The sequence below is a fragment of the Anabrus simplex genome, chromosome 1 (genome assembly GCF_040414725.1).
Source record: "Anabrus simplex isolate iqAnaSimp1 chromosome 1, ASM4041472v1, whole genome shotgun sequence".
In the NCBI taxonomy this organism is placed as follows: Eukaryota; Metazoa; Arthropoda; class Insecta; order Orthoptera; family Tettigoniidae; genus Anabrus; species Anabrus simplex.
The window spans coordinates 829,440,370-829,465,861 of NC_090265.1; the positions used below are offsets into that span (position 1 = coordinate 829,440,370).

Below are 25,492 nucleotides of genomic sequence, written 5' to 3' on the forward strand. Positions count from 1 at the left end.
TAAACCGTAATTACCCTACAGCAACAACATTACAACAAGCAAGAAATACTACTAATTTAACTTTCTAAATCCAGTGTCATTATGTACAAATTCACACACTACTTAAGTATTTCCAGTACTTAACACTACAAATTACAATACTATAAATTGAACTTACTACTAGCTTAACACTATAAGTGATAGTAAAGTTAAAACATACTACACAACAACTATAACAACTCAAGTACGAAAAGGAATTCCATGGAAAAAATATTACAAGAAATACCACTAGTTTAACATTCTAAATTCAGCATCATGTACAGTTTCATACAAAACTTAATTATTTCTAATACTTAACACTATGGCTTACAAAACTATAGGTTGAGCTTATTACTAGCTTAACGTTACAAGTGATAATGAAGTAAAGTTTAAAACAGTGTTAATTACCCAACAACAACAACAACAACACCTACAAAAACATGAGTACAGCAAGCAATTCCCTGGAAAGAGAATACCACAAGAAGAAAAAGCAGAAAATCACAAATTCAGTGTCCGTAATTTACAACTTTTACCTTTCACATTACACAAGCACTAATGGTCTTCTTAAATGACTTGATACCGGAAGGGAATCTATCAACGAATGCTGCAGGTAATTTATTCCAATCCCTTATGGTCCTGTTAACGAAGGAAAACTTGCCCATGTCCGTATGCTGGTTTCTGGCCCTACTTTTATGCTTATGATCATTTCTCGATAAGTATGAGGGAGGTTCTAACCTATTCCTAATACTACTCCAAGCAGCCCTTCCCGTATAGCTCTTATAAAGACCACACAGGCAAGCTCTAGTTCTTCTAGATTCAAGACTTTCCCAATTAATGGTATTCCTCCTATTCCCGGTTACGAAACGCATTGCTCTTCATTGAACTTTTTCTAGGAAATTTATTAAACCCATCCTGTACGGATCCCAGCATGCAGATCCATATTCGAGAATCGGTCTTGCGAAGCATTTATAAGCTTTATTTAAGCCTACTAGGGTGGTGAACACACAAATAAGAATGCCAATGAAAGTATTTTCCTTCTGGACCTTCATGCCGGACAGATGGTTTTTTTAAACAAATTTTTTCCCTATAATATGATTTATCTATAGAGCGAAACCGCTATGCAGTGTGCGTCTCATACCTATCGAGATGGAATTGGTAATGTACTATGTATCTGTGCAGCCTATATATAAGAGGTTTTACAATTACCTCTAAAGTAACATTTCAACTGAGTGGCAACGCTAAAAAGACTATGGACTTCGAGATTGGCATTCCTGAAGAGGGTTTTCTGCACTTTCCCATTTTCACACATTGATTCAAGAGTCTGTATTGGCTTGTGACAAAACCATTATATTCTTCCGAAAACCACTGATAGGGACAGGTTTGGTTGTGATCCACCACAAAACAAATTATAATGACCGGTTAGGTTGTGATCCACCGAAAACCACTGATTGTCGCAGGGTTAGGTTAGGTTCGACAGAATTTGTACTTGACTGACTCTTGTCGTTGAAACCACTGTACTGGGCGAGTTGGCCGTGCGCGTAGAGGCGCGCGGCTGTGAGCTTGCATCCGGGAGATAGTAGGTTCGAATGCCACTATCGGCAGCCCTGAAGATGGTTTTCCGTGGTTTCCCATTTTCAGACCAGGCAAATGCTGGGGCTGTAGCTTAATTAAGGCCACGGCCCCTTCCTTCCAACTCCTAGGCCTTTCCTATCCCATCGTCGCCATAAGACCTATCTGTGTCGGTGCGACGTGAAGCCCCTAGCAAAAAAAAAATGAAAGCACTGTCGTGACGACTGAATAAAATAAACTTAAAACTGAATCAGTTGGTCTACAAAGTTTTCATCCAGTAGATATACCAGGAACTGGCGAACCAGCACCGTACATACAAAGTTTACAGGAATCAACAAAACAGGATATTAATTCGTGGTACTCACTGTTCTTTAAAGAGAAAAAGTATCCAGTCAACAATAGCTGCAGTGAACGTGGTTCTTCACTATTATTGTCCGGCCCCATGGCTAAATGGTTAGCGTGCTGGCCTTTTGTCACAGGGTGCGGGTTCGATTCCCGACAGGGTCGGGAATTTTAACCACCGTTGGTTAATTTCTCTGGCATGGGGGCTGGGTGTATGTGTCGTCTTTATCAAAATTTCACTATTATTGTGTAAAATAGCAACTTACTAGTTTTGACAAGCACAGTACGTTCAACAGCGACTCATGAATGATGACGGGTAGGATGTCCAACCTCACTAATCTGTTCCAGACTATTTCTACTTAAAAAATTGTTTGTCCGCTAATGTGATTTTGCAATTTTTGCTGAATATTTATGTGGCTGAAATGAAGGTGGATAAGCTACATGGTCTACTTTTTATAGGAGGAATGTATCATGGAAATGAAACTCATAATTTCGATTTCATGTACATTACAGTTTCTCTACGATATGTTGATAGTAATTCAGTCATGTACGACTACAGTGTATTTCATGGTAAAGAAGAATTACTTTGCAATGTAATTCATACATGACAATTATTTCCAATCGTCGCCATGAGACCTATCTGTGTTGGTGTGACGTAAAGCAAATTACCGGTATTTGATGGGTAGTATGTTTGGTAATGTACTATGTATCTGTACTAGTGTTGGCTACTGAGTGCATGATTCGAAGCAGTGTATTGATTCATTCAAGTGTCTGAGTGAATCGATTAACAGGAACGGCGACCTCATGGCATACGAATCATGCACAATCACGGCTCAGTGAGCTACACAACACATACGGCTCCTTATCGGCACACTGGACACTGGCAGGGAGCCGATTTTCCGCTGCAGCGAGACACAGTGAATCATGGCACACTGAAAAAATTGTATGCAGTCACGGATCAGTGAGGCACAACACACACACGGTTCATTATCGGTACACTGGACATTGGCGGGGAGCCGAACTTCCTCTGAAGCAATACATACAGAGTCATGGTACACTGAAAGAATCGTACGCTATAACGGACTCTCAAGCTCAGCTCATTTGAAAATAATACCCACTCGCATTCACTGTCCTCTTCTTACAGGGAGTTTTAAATAATAGATGGATTTATTTGCAGTGTTAAAAAGATAGTCAGAACATAATTCCAAAGTATTTAGCTTGTAAAGTAGGTAGGCCATTAGGTTATTCTAATTACCGTATTATTTTAATCAATCAGTATTTTTATAACTAGTTGACGTTCAACAATTATGTTATGAAGAGACTTTTCATTTTTGTAAAATTATTTCATTAATTGAAGTTGGCACTTTCTAAGCCTATTTCCGATTGGTCAGATGATTTTGTATTGTTGAAAATGGTTACGCAAGCAACAGTCATGTCCGTCATCAAGTTGTGATATCGTATCATTAAGACATATCAAATGCAATAAAGTATTGAAGGCACCAAGTTGCTTTACTTCAAAATCAAAAACAAACATTGGCGCCCAACGTGGGGCTCTCGATAACCTGAGGTGTTCAAAACAAGCAAGATCATGAAATGTGAAATGCAGAAGTGAAAACAATGCGTCGCAATTGAGGTTAAGCATCTGAGTGAAAATACAACACATCTCGAATTCGTGGAATCATTCACGGATATTACATTCTCGTTCATAACGAAAATCATACCGCTGAGGCCAACAACTTCAACGGATTGCAGCATAAATCAGTAATCAGGCAAGTACGATTTGATGTTACGTACATACAAAGAAGTAAAGACAAGATTTCAAGATTTACATTCTCCTCGCCGCTGAAGGCAAGAATCTCCGTGAGAGCGGGAGTCTCTTTGACATATACACCATCCTTGCTATAAATACGGTACTCTTAGATTCTAGCCTCTTTCTCTCAGCGCACGTTTTCGTAACATAAACATGCAGTGACCAACATAATAATAATAATAATAATAATAATCATTCAAGCCCATTGATCCTCCTGTTGTCATAAATAAAAAAGATCCAAATTCCTTTGTCATATAACCTCAATTCACCAACACGATTCCTTTGCACTTATACATAACCTTCACGCAATCCATTCGAACTTTCACAGCATAACCTTAATTTCAATATGTCGCAACTAACGAAATTGAAACAATGGCGTGGTCGAGTTAAGGGCACGTTAACAAGAATAATAAAGTCAATTACAGCTGACATGTCAAAATCGGAGGCGAAGGTTAGAATTAAAAAATGTGAAGAGCTATGGAATTCTTTTGAAGAAGTACAAATGAAAATAGAGGAACTGTTGAAATAGCTGCCCTACAGTTTGAAGAGGAATGTGAGGGAGAGCGAGAGCTATTTGAATCTATTTATTTCCGTGCAGTTACACAACTGCAAACGATAATAGATGAAGCAGATGACGTTCAAAATAATTTGCTAGCTCAAATGAACACGGCAGTAAACAACGCCATTCATCAACAGGAAGTTCCACAACATCATAATAGAAGAATACATAAATTATCAGAAATTAAATTACCGGAATTTAACGGCGAATTCACAAAATGGTTGCTTTTTAAGAACAGTTTTGAGTCAACCATTCATAATGATACTCAACTAACAGATGTCCAAAAATATCAGTATCTGATCGATCTTCTGCAGGGCGAGGCACGCAAAGTCATTCAAGGTTTTACCATTTCAGAAGAAAACTACACAAGTGCATGGAACTTGCTTGTAGATACATATGATAATCAAATGATGATAATCGAGACACATCTAGATGAACTTTTCAAGTTTCCTACAGTTTTTAAAGAGAACAAATCTGAATCACTCAGGCAATTACAATTTCATATTCAAACTCACATGGCTTCATTAAAAGCAATGAAGCAACCGGTACAATATTGGCACACACTGGTTATTCATCTAGCAAAGAAGCAACATTGGATGATTTCTTGAAATTTTTAACTGAGCGTTCCCAATCATACATGCTTTTAAATCATAACAAAACCAAGGCATTGAACACAAAAACAAACATTGGGGCTCCCTTTTAAGCCAGATGTCATCCTCGGAGAATCAAGAATACACGCACTAAGTTAAGCAGACACCCCGAACTCAAGACAGCTTATGCAGATTTCATGGATGAATATGAAAAACTAAGGCATATGAGCTTGATTGAAACAAACCAAAATCAAGATGTACCAAATTTATACTTCATACCCCATCACCCAGTGGTACGTCCAGATAGTGACACCACAAGGGTTAGAGTGGTATTTGATGCCTCGGCAAAAACATCACTCGGGGCATCACTCAATGACAAGCTCATGACAGGACCTAATTTACAGCGAGATCTTTTTCACATTGTACTTAGATTTCGCAGCCATAAGTATGTCATGACGGCAGATGTGGAAAAGATGTTTCGGCAAATCCTCATCCATCCTGAAGATCGAGCATTACAGCAGATTTTGTGGAAAGAGGAATCTTCAGCCCTTGTGAGGATTTATCAGCTGAATACAGTAACATATGGAACAGCATCAGCACCTTACCATGCCATGAGATGCCTAAATGAATTGGCTACTCTTCATGAAAATGAATTTCCAGCAGCAGCAAAGGCTACTCGTGGTGATTTTTATATGGATGACTGCTTAAGTGGAGGAGACATTCTAGAAGACGTGATCGGGCTACAGCGGCAAATACAAAATATACTCAAGAGTGGTGGACTGCATTTGAGGAAATGGAGGTCCAACAGCAAAAAGATCTTGCAGGATTTGGAGAGCAACAGCGACGAAGGGACTTTACTGGTTTTAGACAAAGGTGAAGCTAGTAAGACTCTTGGACTCCTCTGGGACTCAGCACAAGATTGCCTTAAGTTTCGAGTTGAGCTGGCAAAGCAGTCACCAAGATCCAAAAGAGAAGTCGCCTCAAAAATCGCACAGATTTTTGATCCACCAGGACTCGTGGGTCCAGTACTGATCAAAGGGAAGATGTTGATGCAACACTTATGGGTAGATGGATTTGAATGGGATCAGCCATTGTCTCGAGAGCACCTTCAGATTTGGAACGAGTATTATGCGTCATTAGAAAGACTGAACAACATCAGAATTATGAGAAACATAAATCCTGGGAATTGCTCTGGCTCTTTTGATTTGTTTGGATTTAGTGATGCTTCAGAGAAGGCTTTTGGAGCATGCATTTATGCAGTTTGTCAAACGCAAAGTGGTCTCTACATTTCCAATTTACTTTGTGCGAAGACGAAAGTAGCTCCTTTAAAAACCATTTCGTTGCCAAGACTCGAATTGGAGGCAGCCCTTCTTCTTGCACAACTTGTCAAAACAACAGTGAGTGCTTTGAAAGAAAAAATTGGTCAGATCAGATTATGGAGTGACAGTACAATTGTTTTGGGATGGATCAACACTGAGCCAAGGCTGCTGAAGACATTTGTGGCAAACAGGATTGCAAAGATTCAAGAAGCCACTGATGCAACCACCTGGAAGCATGTTCCTTCGACTGAAAATCCAGCTTATCTTCTCTGAAGAGGAATTACTTCAGTAGAACTCGAAGATAAAAAGCTGTGGTGGAGTGGACCTTCTTGGCTTAGCACACAACGTCAACAACCAGAGCATTCAGAAGAATTTGAAACAGAACTACCAGAGCTGAAGGTCACAGCAGTTACGTTGACAGCAACATCAACCAGGATTCTACTGAATAAATTCTCGTCATTTCTGAAATTATGCCGTATAGTAGCATATTGTCAAAGATTCATTTATAACTGCAAACTCAAACCATCAGAAAGGAAAAAAGGTTCACTAGAAATACAAGAAACTTGTAAAGCAGAGAAGCAGGTAGTCAAATGGACACAATTAGAAGCATTCCCTCAAGTACTACATTGCTTAATTAATAATCAAGACCTCCCAAAGAAGAGTTAAAGTCACTCAGTCCGTTTCTGGATAGTGACGGATTGATTAAGGTTGGAGGAAGGCTTCGTTTTTCGGAGCTAGCATCAGAACAGAGACATCCTGTGCTTCTACCAGCAAATCATCACATCACCAGAATGATCATGGAAAATGAATATTGTCGTCTGAAGCATTGTCCGCCAGAGCAACTGCTACATGCAACTCGACAACGATATTGGCCTATCAGCGGCAGAAGAGAAGCGAAAAGGATTGTCAAGAGGTGTCTGAAGTGCTTTTGTTACCATCCTACAGTTCCAGAGGTACGCATGGCAGATTTACCAAAAGAAAGGGTTACGTTAGTTGTTCGACCCTTTGTTACCACAGGAGTGGACTATGCAGGTTCAATATCTGTAAGAGAAAGCCACAGAAGGGGCCACATTCATACTTACAAGAGTTACGTAGCTGTATTTACATGCTTCAGTACCAAGCCAGTGCATTTGGAGTTGGTGTCGGAGCTAATGACCGAAGCTTTCTTAGCTGCACTGCAACGCTTTACGGCGAGAAGAGGTTTGTGCAAGCAGCTTTTCTCTGATAATGGGAAGAATTTCATTGGAGCAGCGAACGCACTACAAGATATCCAATCCTTTTTGGAAAAGGGGTCAACGACCATTACCCCCTCACTCGCTCAGCAGCAGATACAGTGGAGTTTCATTCACCCCCCCGGTCACCCCACTTTGGGGGATTGTGGGAAGCAGCTGTAAAGATGATGAAAAGACATTTGCTGACTGAAACACAGGGACGTGTGCTAACTTTCGAAGAAACCTACACTATTCTTTGCGATATAGAGGCGGTATTAAATTCACGTCCCCTTACTCCCTTGCCAAATGATTTAGTTAGAAGTCTTAACACCAGCACATTTTCTTCTAAGTGACTCGATCGTGCAACCTGTGCAAAGGGATTTGTTGAGAGAACCCGATAACCGCTTGTCACGTTGGCAGCACTTGCAGAAAATTCGGCAGCGGTTGTGGCAGAGATGGCAGCGAATACTTGCAGGAATTGCAAAAACGCGTCAAGTGGCATGATACCAATCGACGTATTGATGTTGATTCTTTGGTGCTATTAATTGAGGACAACATCCCTCCTCTAGAGTGGCCCAGAGGTAGGATAGTTCAAGTTCACCCTGGACGAGATGGTGAGGTGAGGGTTGTCACCGTTCGGACGGCTGGTGGAACTTTTACCCGAAGCATCAAGAAAATATGCCCTCTTCCCATTGAAGGGGATGACAAGGAGAACTGAATTCAAGATTTCCTGTGATATCTTTAACTTTGTGTTATTTTTCATCAAATATATAATTTCAATATTATTTTCTTTTAATGATAAAAATATGTATGTATAGAGTTTTGTATTAATGCACATGTTCAGAATAAGTGTTTTTACAATAGGTATAAGATTACAATGTTACAATAGTTTAGTTGAAAGAACTCCTTTCAAGGGGGGCAAGATGTTATGAACAGACTTTTCATTTTTGTAAAATTATTTCATTAATTGAAGTTGGCACTTTCTAAGCCTATTTCCGATTGGTCAGATGATTTTGTATTGTTGAAAATGGTTACGCAAGCAACAGTCATGTCCGTCATCAAGTTGTGATATCGTATCATTAAGACATATCAAATGCAATAAAGTATTGAAGGCACCAAGTTGCTTTACTTCAAAATCAAAAACAAACAAATTACTTAAACTCGGCTATCTAGCCTCCACGCCTGGCTGAGTGGCTCAGATGGTTGAGGCACTGGCCTTCTGAACCCAACTTGGCAGGTTCGATCCTGGCTCAGTGCGATGGTATTTGAAGGTGCTCAGCCTCGTGTCAGTAGATTTACTGTCACATAAAAGAGCTCCTGCGGGACTAAATTCCGAGAAGGAGGAGTCGGACGGCCCCGCGTGGTCCTCTCCTCCGGCGAGGCTCCCTCGAGGAGCGAGACTCCTGCCGAGCCCGCTGTTGCGAGCTCAGGCGAGTCCTGTTCGTACTGTGTAAGCGGCGGCCCCGGCCGTCGCCGACAGGGGGAGTGTCGCGGTCCGCGTCTCCCACCACGCAGACGTTCGGCATTGGGTACCTACCTCCTCGCTCAGTGGAGGGTACCCGTCGCGGCTTCGGCCCGGCGGGAAGGTTTTAAATGAACGCCACGCCCATGCTCGAAACACTTCTTAGCTCTGTGACGAGAAACCCATGAAAATGATTGCTTCTCCTCCACTCACCGTGGAGAGAACGATCGAAAAATGAAAAAAACAACCCTGAACGGTGGATCACTCGGCTCGTGGGTCGATGAAGAACGCAGCAAATTGCGCGTCGACATGTGAACTGCAGGATACATGAACATCGACCTTTCGAACGCACATTGCGGTCCATGGATTCCGTTCCCGGACCACGCCTGGCTGAGGGTCGGTTGCTAAAACTGAACGCGACATTGCGTTCGGAGGGTGGGAGCGTCGCGGTTCGTGCGGCCACGGCCGCCGCCGCGTCTCCTGAAAAGAGCTTCACCCCGGTGGAGCTGGACCGGTCGACACCACCACTGAGAGTCTCCAAAAACCATTAAAGCTGTTAGTGGGACATAAAGCCAATAACATTATTATTTAGCCTACCCTATGACTATGAGTCCTGCTCACGACCACTCGAAATTGTCTGTTTTATATTTGGAAGAACCGCTCGGTATTCTCTCAGTTCATATGTCACATCATTGCACAATACTTCAATAATCGAATCATGAGGTCACCGGTGTACGTTGACAGTGAATACGTAAGCAGACTGATGCAATAGCTTAAATAAAAATATTTTTAATCAGAAAACCAGTGGGCTACTGTACATCTTGTATAGTGTATACAATGTATGACGATTTAAAAAAAATATTCTGCTGATAGAAAAAGACATTTTCAAAGATGACCGAGTTAGTTGGCCGTGCGTTTAGGGTTGCGTAGCTATGAGCTTGCATTCGGGGAATGGTGGGTTCGAATCCTACTGTCGGCAGACGTTAAAATCGTTTTCGGTGGTTTCCCATTTTCACACCAGACACATGCTTGTTCTGTACCTTAATTAAGGCTACGGCCACTTCCTTCCCACTTCTAGCCCTTTCCTATCTCTTCTATTCTCTTCGTCGCCATGAGACCTATCTGTGTCGGTGTGACGTAAAGCAAATCACCGGTATTTGATTTATATTTAATATGTGGGCTACTTATTTTGGACACAGGTATTTTTACATCTAATTCTCTCTCTCTCTCTCTCTCTCTCTCTCTCTGTGTGTGTGCATGCGTGCGTGTGTGAGAGAGAGAGAGACACACACACTTTTAGAGAACTGTGGAAAACCATTTGATTGTGTATAAAATTTAAGTTATGTCAGTAATTATTATTATTATTATTTAACAACGTAAGTTTTGTGCTGTAATATAATAAGCAAGTATAGTACTGAATCTGAAAGTTACATAACACATAGGAAAGCAGTTCATAGAATGATGACCAGATGGCAGCAGCAAGCATTGAATGTTGTTGCTGTTGTCTTATCAGTACACACTACACAGATGCAATAGGATCGATGACTTTAATGAGCCATGAATCAGCTTACTGTATCGATTCAGTAACGTGAGCGGAATCAAATGAATTGATTCATTAAAATGAATCGAATATCCCGTCACTAATATGTACAACCTTTATATAAGATTTTTTACAATTACCTCTCTCAAGTGATATTTTAGTAGAGTGACAACGCTAAAAAGACTATTGACTTGGAGAATGGTGGTTCAAGTCGACCCATCGCCAGGAATTTATAACCGGTAAGTTAAATTCACGTTGTAACCTCCAAATAAGTAAGGTTACAAGTTATAGGTAATAATAATAATAATAATAATAATAATAATAATAATAATATTTGCTGCCACTGTGCAAGCACACAGTTACACAGAAACACATTTTGACGCAAGGAGTAATAATAATAATAAATTGCACGAAATAAAAATCTTAACAAACAGGTTAACAAACATGACGGCTAAGAAAGGATAGTGTGGATGGTGGCTGGGAACCATATCCATGCGGTGGAAGGTATTGGCATTACTGAAGAAGCAAGTCAGTGATGATTCAAAATTAATATTCAGTTTACTTAAAATTAGATTGAAATGAAGGCTCAAATGATCCACAAAAGTACACCTATTAAAAATCTAAACAATAATTACATTGATTACCCAGAAGGTTCCAATTCAGTGATTCTACTTTATACTTTAGGTTGGAACATTTCACACATGGCGTAGTGTTTAAATTACATAAAACTGTCAGAAGGAATAAAATTTAGGTAACATGCCCTTAGAAGGCTATTCATAGAAAATACGGAAAATACATTTAAAATAATTATCCTAGTGCAGCGCACTTTTAGCGGCCAGCCTCCTCAAAAACACTTCTGAGGTATGTGCCTGTCTTAAAAGTGTATACATTTAGGATGACGCAGAACTAAGAGACAGCCCCAAGGGGAAATTAATATATTATAATTACATCGAAAGGCGTTGAACATAATTTACGAAAACAACAAAATGGGAACTGTCTCTTTACAAATGTGACGCGACTTACCGAAAAGGCTAAGTCATTTTAATTAAATTTGGAAGCTGAAGGAAAACATGGGTAAACTCCGGTGAGAGAAATTAAATGAAACACTACATTTGAAAATAAATAGCTGAAAGGTGAAAAACAATTAAGTGCTTACCTGGTGGAGGGGCCAAGAAGACCCGTTACCTTGAAGGCAACCTTTCCTTTCACTGGTCAAACAGAAAAGACGCCTTGGAAGAGCAAGGCTCTAGCGAAACACTTCTCTCCGGAAATTAGGAAACCTTACGACAACCAATGAGAGTCCGGTCTTTTTCCTTCACCTACCAATCACATTTACGTTTATTTTCTCCAATTAGAGCTCAGAAATTAGTGCTGACCAAGAACATTTGAGAAGCATGGAGAACTTACAAAATTGATGCAACTTTACGAAACCAGAAATATCCCACGCCGATCTGGCGCGTGTTCTACAGGGTGTTTGCTTTAATCTTACCCACGACAAAGAAACAATCTTGAAGCCATACGAAAATCAAACAATTCCAAAATTCACATACCGAGGAGAGACAAAAACAAATTAATAAATACATTACATACCAAATTAACACAAACATATACAATTCCTCACCGTCTTCCAAGTCCAAGTAATCAAATCCAAGTAATCACTACACACATAAGATGCAAATATATATGGTGTCAATAAATGTAAGACAAAAGGCGTGTAAATTAATTCCAAGTTTTGTGATTACTGTGTTATGATTTAAAAGAAATGCATACGTAGTTTAACAGGCGTACAATGTTTACATGGTGTATTGCTCTCTCTCCCTCTCTCTCTCTCTCTCTCTCTCTCTCTCTCTCTCTCTCTCATCCGAAACTTTGAACATACAACTACAGAGGGTGCAAAACGCATGTGTTCGTTACGTGACAAATGCCAGGCGTGATGAACACATAACACCCTATTACATTCAGCTGCAATGGTTGAAACTCCATGAACGACGGGAAATCTCAGTAGCCGTTGCTACGCACAAAATTCTCAAACTGAAGACCCCACCCTACCTATATAATGCATTTAAATCTATGGAGTCAGTACATAACAGAGATAATAGGTTTACAAAAACTACCCTTCAAATTCCCCTTCATCGTACCACTAAATTTAACAAATCTTTTGTTTGCACTGCATCCCGTATCTTCAATGTCTTTAACCTTCACCGTTTCGCAAATGACAGGAACTGCACCCAACTAAAGCAGTCCTTAACATCTATCTTCCTGGAGGAGTACGCAAGGGGCTGAGATCAGGTATTCTTGTGTCCAATAATAAGAAATATGTATATTTCTAAGAAAATTGTTTCTGTTTTTTATATTCCTGAGATTCTTGTAGCCTAAAATATTAAAAAATCGAATGATATGCTTTTCTACTTCTTATATGATTTATGTTTTAACTTTATTGGAATTGGTATCTGTATTTTAATTTTAAGTTTAATGTTCAATTTGATATTTTAATATTCTAAAATGTAGTTAGTATATTCATAAACTTGTATTGTGTTATAAGTAGACGCTACATAAAGGGGCTTTTCAGCCTCAGTGGCATGTATATCATCATTATCAATAAATTCAATTCAATTCTCTCTATCTCTATCTCTCTCTCTCTCTCTATCTATCTATCTATCTATCTATCTCTCTCTCTCTCTCCAGCAGTTGAAGATAATTTCACTCCGATTAGACACTTATCCCCACCTGCACATCTATACCACCCTGTAACTCATAGATACACAATTTTCAAATGTAACTTCGTTATATCTGAAAGACAAGGCAATCAGAAATGTATTATTTCCCAGCAAAGTTATAAAATCCTTAATCTCATGGAATGGCTCTTACAATGGTGCAGTTAACTCCTCAGCGTCTCTTCTTCTTTCTACTTCTTCGTCTTCTTTCTCCTCTGATTCACTGTTTCCATGATGAATGACTAGTTCCTTAACTTCAGGAAGACCTCTCACCTCATTATTGTAGAACTCGACAATCTTCTTCTCAGTGTGTTTCACTTCATTTCTCCACGTCTCTGCTGTCACCTGTAGGATATATTGAAGTATCACAACCTGACAAGTATATGATAAACTCCACTTGCCTATATCCAATAAATAACATTTCCACTTGGCCTACCTGATCAAGAGATTCTTTCCACACAGCTGTAGCTCTGTCCAATCCATGACCAGGTCTTGAAGCCACTGTTTTGCCACAGACCATACAAATTCGATGGCATTGAAAAATGCGTGGTATGGAGGAAGTCGTAGGACAGTATGGCCTTCATTGTGCAGCATCTCGTCAACAATGTACCTGGTTTTAGAGAAACAGAGAAATATTGTTATGCATACATGAAAGTAAACAACATTATCTAAACTTATGTTTAGATGTTTCTGTACCTCTTTAAGTGACTTTGATTCATATGACACAACCTTTGCAGCTCATCTTTTGTAGCATTTTCTGGTAGAGAAACTCTTCTGCCTTAACCATGACTGTAAATTAAAGGAAAAATAAAAATTAATTTCTGTAACATCATTAAATATCATTCAGTAGAAGGAAATATTCAATGAAGTATAATTACACTAATTGATCCTTCCTCCATTTTGTTGTTGGTTGATGCTTAACGAGCATACAGTGATATGGTGCATTATCCATTACAATAACACAGAGTCCTATATTTCTTAATCCTACGATTAATTCTGTTTCTACCCACATCTGAAATTTCTCACTGTTCATAGCACCATGATAATCTTATTTCTCTTCAAGTTTGTGCCAAATATCAAATCTGCACCTGTAGGAATTTTAAGTTTTAGTATGAAGTTATTTCTTCGAAAAAAGTATTCACTAAAAATATGAGATCACCCCTCTTCAAGGATAGGCCTATTATTGACAAAAATTGTGATTTCTGTTGAATGATACAAAAAGATGTCTGATTTTAAGTGAGACCAACTAATATGTAGCAAAGTCACCTGATGATGAAGTCAATGCATTATTACTTACACTACTTTATCCTAACATCTCTCATGAATGTATTTCCATTAATAGGCCTATATCTGGATTAGAAGTCCACAATCACTTGCATTGATGATATAAGTATAAACACCCATTTTAATACCTTAGAACAATTGTAATTGCTGCGAACACTGAACCTATATCAGGCAGTAAGAAATAAGAAGCTTGGAAGGTGTTCAACAGTCAGGTATCATGCACTGATTCAGGTGGAGATTGTAATAACGTAATAAATAGGCCTACAATACAAGTAATTTACTGATACAAATATCCAGTAATATATGAAAATACACTGGGGAAGTTTTCATCGAAGTACCTCTCTAAAGTTAATCATTGGCCTAAAGTGAATACCTGCAAGTCTTTTTAATAACCAAGAGATCCCTTAACAGTGGAGAAGTCAAAATCAAGAACCACATACAGAACCCAATGAGCGGTAAGTTATAATGCCACTGCCGATCTAGTGCCAGTCAATTTCAATCAATCAGTCACCACTGATCTGCACTTAGGGCAGTCGCCCAGGTGGCAGATGTAGTTTCAGAGATAGGCCTAGTCTTTTCTTCAATAATTGCAAAGAATTTGGAAATTTATTGAACATCTCCCTTGGTAAATTACTCCAATCCCTAACTCTCTTCTTAAAAAAACAAATATTTGCCCCAGTTTCCATCCTCAACTTTATCATTGTACTGTGATCTTACCTACTTTTAAAATACCACTGAAACGTGTTCGTCTACCAATGTCATTCCACACCACCTCTCCACCGACAGCTCGGAACATATCACTTAGTCCAGCAACTCGTCTCCTTTCACCCACGTCTTCCCAGCCCAAACTCGACAAAATTTTGTAACGCTACTCTTTTGTCAGAAATCACCCACAACAAATTGTGCTTCTTTCTTTTGAACTTTTCCATTTCTGAAATCAAGTAATCCTAGTGAGGTTCCCTTACACGGGAACTGTACTCAAGTTGGGGTCTTATCAGAGACTTATGTGCCCTCCCCTTTACATCCGTACTACAAACCCTAAATACCCTCATAACTATGTAAAGAGAGATCACCTTACTATAATAAAATGAAGTAAAATAAAGTAAGAACATACCAGGTACAAAGCCATCGTTCGTTCCAGCATGAACAATAACCAGTCTTCCTCCTTCAGACACAGGTCGACGAATTACTCCTTGAATATCATGTCCAGATTTGTGTGGTTTATTCCAGGAGTATGTGGGTGACTCTGAAAGAGAAATGCACATTTGAAACCAAAGACACCTGATGAAGATTAATTATTCTATGGTTTTTATATAAAATATAATTTATAACATATATTCACCATTCATAAAAATCCAAGTCTCATCCAAGAAAACAACAGGTTTTGGTTTCTCACTGTCCTTATTACTTATGTATTCCCTTAGAAAACAGGATCTCTTAAAACAAACGTCTTCATTTTCTCGAACACACGCGTAGGGATCCCCTTTAATCCACACAGATCCCATGGCCTTCAGAATTCTTCTTAATGATGTTTCCCTCCCTTGCAAACCATGTGACCTTGCCACGGTGGGGAGGCTTGCGTGTCCCAATGAAGCAGATAGCCGAGCCGCAGGTACAACCATATCGGATGGGTATCTGTTGAGAAACCATACTAAGGAATGGTTCATCGAAAGGGAGGAAGCAGCGTTTCGGAAGTTGCAAGGGCGGCAGTCTAGATGATTGACTGGTATGGCCTTGTAATAATACTCAACATGGCTTAGCTGTGATGATACTGCTACAGGGCTGAAAGCAACGGGAAACTACAGCCGTAACTAACTCCCGAGGACATGCAGCTCTCTCTGTATGAATTATGTACTGATGATGGCTTCCTCCCAGGTAAAATATTCCGGAGGTAAACTAGTCCCCCATTCGGATCTCCGGGTGGGGACTACACGAGAGGGGGCAATCATCAGGAAGATGGATACTGACATTCTGCGAGTCGGAGCGTGGAATGTGAGAAGTTTGAATCATCGTGGTAGATTAGAGAATCTGAAAAGGGAGATGGATAGACTAAAGTTAGATGTAGTTGGTATAAGTGAAGTACGTTGGCAGGAAGAACAGGAATTTTGGTCAGGCGACTACCGAATTATCATTGCAAAATCAAACAGAGGAAATGCAGGAGTTGGTTTAATAATGAATAAGAAAATAGGACAGCGGGTAAGCTACTACGACCAGCATAGTGAAAGAATTATTGTCATCAAGAAAGACACCAAACCAATGCCCACCACAATAGTGCAGGTCTATATGTTTACTAGCTCAGCTGATGATGAGTAAATCGAAAGAATATATGAAGAGAGAGAAGATTTAATACAATACGTAAAAGGTGACGAGAATCTAATTGAGATGGGAGACTGGAATGCAGTGGTAGGCCAAGGAAGAAAAGGTAATACAGTAGGAGAATTTTGATTGGGACAAAGGAACGAAAGGGGAAGTCGGCTGGTTGAATTCTGCACTGATCATAATTTAGGCCTTGCCAATACTTGGTTCAAACACCACAAACAATGGCTTTATACGTGGATGAGATCTGGAGACACTGGAAGGTATCAAATAGACTTCATTATGATTAGGCAGAGATTCAAAAACCAGGTGTTGGATCGCAAAACTTTCCCAGGAGCAGATGTGGACTCCGACCACAACTTGTTGGTCATGAAATGCCATCTGAAGCTGAAGAAACTTTTAAACCTCATTTCCCCCCCAATTTCTCAACTGGCCTATATTCCTCCACATTTACCTGTTACTCCGATTACTTATAATCCCTACCCTCCCCAACCCCATCGCGTAACATCAAATCCTGCTCAAAACAACGATCTGCTCATTGAGCAAATATTCAATATTATTATGCTCATCGTAGGTCAGCTCCAATCTTCAGCGTCCAGCAACCAATATTTTCACCTCTGAAAATGGCCTTTAAAATCTTACAGTGGAACGGCCGGTCAGTGATCTTGAACAGAGGTGTTCTACAGCGTGAGATTCAAAGCCAACATGCATCCATAATCACACTATCTGGGACATGGCTCCTTACTTTACTGATCCAACAATTTTTGTCTCAACTATCTGACTCTGTACAACCCATGGCGATCAAGTTATGCTGCGACAAATTTTCCAAGCTCATAATGGCATTTAAAATTCTTCAATGGAATGCACGATCGGCTATTTCAAATAAAGAGAGTCTAGATAATATACTTCACAATATAAACCCTCACGTTGTTGTCCTGTCAGAAACATGGTTCAAACCTCAAAGATATAATACATTTTCGCAACTATACCATTTTAAGGGAAGACCGTGATGATGGATATGGTGGCGTTGCTATTCTGGTACACACGATATTATCTTACAGACAGCTAACTATCCTACGCAGTGTACCATCGCCATTTCAACTGATTGCAGCTAGTATACAACTACTTTCTAGAACTCTTACGATAGCATCTGGATATTGCCCACCGAGAACAGCAGTGACCTTGGATATTTGGCAAGAAATCATGACGCAACTTCCTCCTCCACAGATCATCTGTGGAGATTTCAACGCTCACTCCACAGCATGGGGTTGTCCAACCACCGATCGCTACGGCAATGATATAGTCAATATGGTCGAACATTATAATTTAGTCGTCCTGAATTATCATTCCCCTACATTGGTTCCTTCACCAAATCGGCAGTTGACCTCACTATTGCCACCCCCTCTTTATCCTTGTCCACCAACTGGTCCGTCCTTACTGATTATGGGGTTCCAACCACTTATCCATTTTGAGCACAATAGAGACTTCTTCTCTACCTCAGCACCAGAAAGTGTCAACAGGAAAATGGAACTGCTCTAAAGCAAATTGGCCAGTATTTACAGCCAATATGGATGAAGAGATATTACGCCTTCCACTGCAAAATTCTAGTGGTGTCGGCTACAATCTCTATATCTCCGCTATGGAGAAAGCTGCATCCAATTCAATTCCCCTGAAGAAAGTTGGATCTACACACACGGGAAAACCAGTTGTCTGGTGGTCCCCATATTGCTCTCGAGCTGTTGCACGATGACGACAGCGCTTCGGCAATATCGGGAACAACCCACTTTTGAGAGGTACCAGCAATGCCTGCACACTACAGCTCAAGTAAGGAGATTTTTGAAAGAAAGAAAAAGACACAGCTGGAAGGAATTCTGTGCATCATTAGATAGGAATGTCAACATCTCCGACGTCTGGAGTAAAATCAAAGCCTTCCGCCACAAAGATCATAGTCCATGATCCCATACGATCTCACCAGCCTGTATAGAGGGATTCTTTGACAAAATAGCTCCACCGTCCGTTGATTCTCAACCCCTTCAGTTCAACACGAACACGAGTACTCATTTCTTATGCTCTTCCTTCACATTGGCTGAGCTGCAAAATGCAATAAAACAGTCCTCAAGTACTGCACCAGGTTTTGATAATATTTGTTACCCGATGCTGGCCCATTTATCAATCCATGCTCTACAGTGGCTGCTTCGGATCATAAACGAAATATGGTCTCAAGGAGAATTTCCAATATCCTGGCTAACACAGATTGTGATACCCATCCTCAAATTCGGAACGGAACCAGAGGATCCGAACACTTACCGTCCTATCGCCTTGTCTTCATGTATACTGAAAACCCTCGAGCGAATGATTAAACTTCAACTTGAATAGTGGTTAGAATTTCACAATCTTGTACCATGAACTCAGAATGGTTTTCGAAAGGAAGAAGTACCTATGATAGTCATGCACTGCTCACTACGGACATATATAAGACATTTGCTACAAACAGTTATATGCTTGCCCTTTTTCTGGATATTTCTGCTGCATACGACAATGTTGATATCTCAAGATTAGTATCTAAATTGATGGACCTCGGCCTTCCTCATCCGCTCATCAAGGGCATTTACAATCTTCTACACACCAGATGGATATATGTGCGTTATCATGACAAACTACTTGGCCCACGGAAAGTCTCACAAGGTCTGCCTTAAGGTGCTGTGCTTAGTCCCCTGCTCTACACCATTTACACCAGTGATCTAGAGAACATATTTTCACCCCAGAATTAAAATATTACAATATGCTGACGATGTGTGTGTATATACTAGTGCAAGCTCTCTCCAAACTGTAGAAGCCCACATGGCTTTAGCTGTATATCAGTTAGACCATTGGCTCCTTGAAAATAATTTATCCCTATCGCCTTCCAAGTCTCAAGTAGTGATATTTACACGAAAATACCTGAAAGTCCCACCTTTAACCTTGAACTTGGGACCACACAACTTCAGAGTCAAACCTCAGGCAAGCTTTTTAGGTCTCACATATGACACTCGACTGATATGGTCGCCACATATATCTGAGCTTACACCAAAACTGGAACGATCTATGAATATGCTTCGTGCTCTCACCCGAACGTGGTGGGGGGCTGATCCCTGTGTTCTCCTTCTCCTATATCGCAGTTTGATCTGATCCAAAATGGATTATGGGAGTATGTTTTATCATAACGGAAGCAAAATCGCTTTGCGCAAGCTGGACAGAATACAACATAGCTGTGTCAGAACCTGCATTGCAGCAATGGCTTCGACCCCAACAAATGCGTTGTTACTAGAGTGCGTCGAACCTCCTCTTGCTGTACGTCGACAGTATTTAGCAGATAAATTTGTATTAGCCAGGATGTACAACAATGAACCACCAATCTGCAGCAGTCTGGCCGATTTAGAAAGAGTTATGAGAAAGCACGGACACCGAAAATGGATGAAAAATATATGCCTTCTGAACAGTCTTCAGTTTCTACGCCCCATACTTCCATCAACAACACCCCACAAGTCTTGCCCTGCTTTTGAGATTCCGTATTCCTACTTATTGTTTTCTGTTCCAATACATCTTTTTCCAACAGACTTACTTCCTCTAACCAGAGTTCAGTCTTACTTTGTGGAATATACTCAAAGACATTGGCCCAATGCTCTTCAAATCTTCACTGATGGCTCAAAAATACCTTCACCGCCTGCAGTGGGATGCACTTTTTACTGTCCCGCAACTGAAGAATCTCGTTTATTCACTTTACCTAATGACTGGACTATTTTTACAGCAGAAGCTGTCGCTATTTCCAAAGCTCTAGCATACAGTTTAAGCGTTAAACCTTCTGCAATTCTTATAATTACTGACTCTCATTTGTCTTGAAGACTTTACAGTCACCTGCTACATACAAACTAACGGTTCATCAAATTCAGATCATTCAGAGAATTCGACAACTTACTCATCTCAATATTGTTGTGCACTTTCTTTGGATACCTTGTCATAAAGGTATCAAACACAACGAGTATGTTGACCGGCTCGCTAGGGCAGCAACGCATTTGGGCGAACGGCTAGATTCACCAATGTCTATTCGAGACTACGTGCCACGTATCAAGCAGCGTTCCTGGACGCAAATTGAAGAAGAATGGTATATTTCAAAAGGGCAACGGGGAAAACAATACGTTGCAATCCAACCATACCCTCCTCGTTCACCTTGGTTCTCCAAATGGAATGCTTGTCGCCGATACATCACTTCTGTTATTCGCATGAGGTTCAATCACGGCAGTTTTGCAAATCATCTCTATTGGATAGGAGTCCTAAACTCACCATACTGTTCCTGTGACCGCCAAACAATCTCTGACCTCAACCACATCTTCTTCTCATGCCATCTGTATAATGTACAGCGGGAAAAATTCATATCAACTTTACTTTCATTGAACTTCCAACTACCACTACCACTCAACATCCAGTGCATTTTATCATCCCAACAACCAGAGGTGTATAATGCAATCGCTATATTCTTAAAAGACACCGATTTAAGATTATGAAGTTTGACGTGATACTACTTCAGAAAAACTACGTAAATATACTACAGTTGCAGTGTGTCAATTTATTCTTTTTTCTCTTTGTATGTGTGTGGGCGCATTCTGTATGGGCTCAGAACATCATACCAGTATAATAGTATGGAAGATTCATATATGTATTCTCAGTGTATATTTTATGTATATGCTTTGTATTCTTACGTATTTCTAGCTGGCTGTTTGGTCTGGCACCTAAAGCCAATAAATAAAAAAATAAATAAAAAGATGGTTGCCATAGTTACGAGGCGGGGTAAACAAAGCCAACAATAAAACAGATAAATTCAAAGGAACACAACAAACCTAACTAAATAAATAGGCCACAAATAGCCCAAAAATGAAAATAAAGAAAAATACAAGTAAAAATGAAAATAACTCTGTGAGATACGGAGAATGTTATCAGTCAGGCAGACAGACAGCACAACTGCACACGTGCATATACCATAGAGACCAAGCAAAGAAAATATGTGTGTGATTCAGAATAGACCAGTATGTCAAGGCACATTACGTATAGCATGACGTGTAATTTCATGGACTCATGAGCTCATATCAGATGCGCAAGGATTATAAAAGATCACCGCATTGAGGCAAGGCATATTCCAACATTAATTGTAGCAATAGTAATTACAACCAGCATGCCCACAACCTATCCATATCGCCTTGCCATGGGCAAACATGAATACCAGTCATAGCGTAAAAAACAGTACTACATCAAAAGCTCAGTCATGAAAGAAACCGACGAGAAGCAAGAATGGTAGGTCTCAAAGTAGGTCACAGGAACACAAACCAATCATACAACCGACTAATATCATTCTCTGTCCTCACGTGTTTATATAACGACAAAATAGAGCACACAAAAAAGGTAAATGAAAACCTGCTGTAAATAGACACGTAAAGTCTGCAGAATGAAAATATAATTATAATGCCCACGCAACTACAGCAAACCAAGATAGAACAATTACCTGCATGATAGTTGGATAGAGCGCAGAGACTCTACGTAATCACAAAACATTGACTCAAAGGGAGAGTCGGGCAATAGAATGGATAAATCCAAGGCAGGAACAGCAAGCGACATAAGTTATATATCTTGCGTCTCGGTATGCTCATCTTTTCAAGAATCGTCATGTTGGCTTCACCGTTAAACAACCTTTCTCCAAAGAAGGCAAGCACAAAATTGGCAACACTTCGGCTGATGGCCGGAAGTGCTATCTGTCAAGGAGTAGATAAGTCATACGTCACGTCCGGGGAAAATATCGACAAAGGTGTCGAGGTCAGTCAAAGAGTATGATAATTACCAGAAGTGCACAAAGGCTGGTTAATGCATGGTTGGAAAACGGATGTTAGACCTCCTGGAATTATTAACAAGTCGGTTCTACTCCTTGTTGAAACAGCATGAACTTTCTGAGTAGTGTGCCTGCGAAAACTACCTTAAACGAGCATAATTCTGAGATTTAGTAACACTCCAGGGTGCCGTTGCCAAACCTGCTTCACCCAGTCAGCTACTAGGCTATTATCCATCCACTCTTTGGATTGAGCTTTTACGATAGCGCCTTTCACGTTTATTTTTGGAATTGTTTTAAATATGAGGTATGAGGGCATTTTCCATCTGCGGTTACACAAAGCGTAACTGTACACCTTTGCTTCTCATTCTTGCTAGTTCTAACTGTAATGTTGGATGCACCTTTCTTTTGTTTACCGTATAACCAAGCGGCATTTGAAAGAAAATAGGTATCTGGTCCACATTGCCTGTTTGTGAAAGTATGTAAGAGGTTTTCTTGCATAAATTGATCACATATTTGTGGTAATTCACAATTTTATCTTCATAATCTGTTGGAAGACACTGCACTGTGGTAGTTTTTCTTAAAAAACGAATAGCCGTAACAAGCATGAAGTCGTGAAAGCTATCCACGACTAGCTTTGAATCCAGCAACACCTGGTTCTTTTGCAGTCGATAGTGTTTTAAGTTGGCACATTTCATCCATAACGCCACATCCAAATTGTCTCTTTTCTTGTGATTTATACACATAATCTTACTTCAGTCTCAGAAAACTTTGCTTTCCGTCCACAAAATGCCCGGTAATTACTACTAGTTTGCTGAATCCGTAATTTTTTTCGCCAATCTTGAATACAGCTCTCGTCTACTTCATATTTTCTTCCTGCTGCATGATTTCCAATTTCTTCTGCATCTTCTATAATCTACAGCTTTTCATTAAAGACCTATAGCATGTACCTTTAGTTGTCATCTTGAACAAGTGATTCATTTCAATTGATGCGCACAGAAGAATGACAGCACAGCCCACACAGAGTTGCCAACTGTGTTTGGAACAGTCCTGTTAGTTTTTCTCCAAATTCTGGTAGAATTTCAAACTACTGTATATATTGGAAAAGAGGTGTGGTTGAACATACACGATCACGTATTGAATGACATGACGACCAATATATCACAGTTTACATTAATTTCCAAATTATACAACATGCAAAATAGGTGCATTTCACCATTTCCAGATGCTTTGACATTCTAGATGGCACGGCATGGAGGGTAAGGGCCGGCTGGTGGCATACCAGATGGGAAGTGCTGTCATCACCGGTTGACTGGTCACCGAGACCGGGACCATGTAGTATGCTTCTGACTGAGACATAGCCGCTCCTGTCATCTGAATTAGAGCCGCAAAAGGCGAGACAGACAGTTACACCAGAAAGACTCCAATTTTCTAATTTTCTATTTTCAGCAAAATAAATAGAGCTGTGATCCACCATTATGCAGACTTTTCATTTTCATTAGCATTAAAATATAAAGTCGCACTTACTAATACGTATTTAGGGTTGTCAGTACTATACTGATAAATAAAATCATATTTAATAACAATGATATTTCTGGCTAGATTCCAGCTATTTATAAGCTACAACATGCCAGGAAACCCGCTAGCTGCTGTTGTTGATTTTCACGTGCAAACTTAACATTGAAAGCCTCCAGATCTAGCGGGAAAACTGCTGAATTGGCAACACTGGGTCCACGCACAACTACACAAGTTTCCCATCCCAGTAACCTCATTCAGATACATATATATTCGTAATAGTTCATTACATTTTCTTCCTTTCAGTTGCCAGGCATTTGTTACCTCTTTGCTAGTGGCGAACTAATGCCAACGTTGAAAACCAGGTGTGCCAGGAGCGTGTTGCCACCCTTGATGCAAACAAAACTCCTACCCAATTTCTTACTTCAATTATTATTTTTTTTTTTTTAATATGTGGGGATTATTTCCGTCAGTACGGTTCAATGGACTTTCCCCTCATCAAACCCAGTTCTTCTGCATCCATCTCTTCTTAGCCCCTAACAAGCTTGTTTGTAACAGCTGGTTTGGAACTGGTTTTCAGGCATGTTAACCCTATGCCGGGCATGAAGTGTATTTGAATGTTGTATGCATCCTGGCAGGCCACTTAAAGCTTCAATCTTCAAACTGCATAAAAACATTGTTCTTTAAATAACTCCTGTATTAATCAACACAGGAATGAAGAAACTAAGAAAGGAGTACACCTTCTACTGGATGGGTAACAGTAAAGAGAGAAGAAGTGGAGTGGAATTTATAGTGAATCAGAATATTAATGATAATAATAGTAATAATAATCATCATCGACCAGTTGATGACCTAACCGATGATGATATTAACACCATAAATGTTCATTCCCGAGTAAATCAAGTAAAATTCACTTTCAAAAAAGTTGGTGCGAACGATGTGAAGCGTGTAATTTACTCCCTCAAGTCAGATGCTCCGGGTAATGACGACATACCATTCCATTTTTCATAAAAAATATTGGTGCCATATTACCTATTCAGACGCATATATTTAATCATTGCCTCGTACAGGGAGTATTCCCAACTGTGTGGAAGCATGGTATCGTCATTCCTACTCCTAAGAAGAATTCTCCTAGTTTACCATCAGATTATCGCCCTATATCCATTCTCCCACCCCTTTCCAAAGTACTCGAACGCTTGGTACACGAACAAGTCCTCACTTACTTCACTAACTTCTCATTGCTTGACCCTTACCAATCTGGTTTCAAGAAAGGACACAGCACAACGACTGCCCTACTGAAAGTAACTGATGATATCCGACAGGCAATTGACACTCGACAAGTGACTGTACTGGTTCTACTTGATTTTTCTAGTGCTTTTGATACTGTTGTTC

The 25,492-nt window shown here is 39.9% G+C and overlaps 1 protein-coding gene and 1 non-coding gene across 5 annotated transcripts in view; both read left to right on the forward strand.

The window, feature by feature from the left end:
• LOC136873914 (protein lin-54 homolog) overlaps positions 1-25,492 on the forward strand; it is a 264,832-nt gene that overhangs the window by 167,849 nt on the left and 71,491 nt on the right. The window lies entirely within an intron of this gene.
• Positions 9,126-9,280, forward strand: LOC136858902 (5.8S ribosomal RNA). Its single transcript, XR_010858683.2, has one exon. It is a non-coding gene; the product is annotated as a 5.8S ribosomal RNA (ribosomal RNA).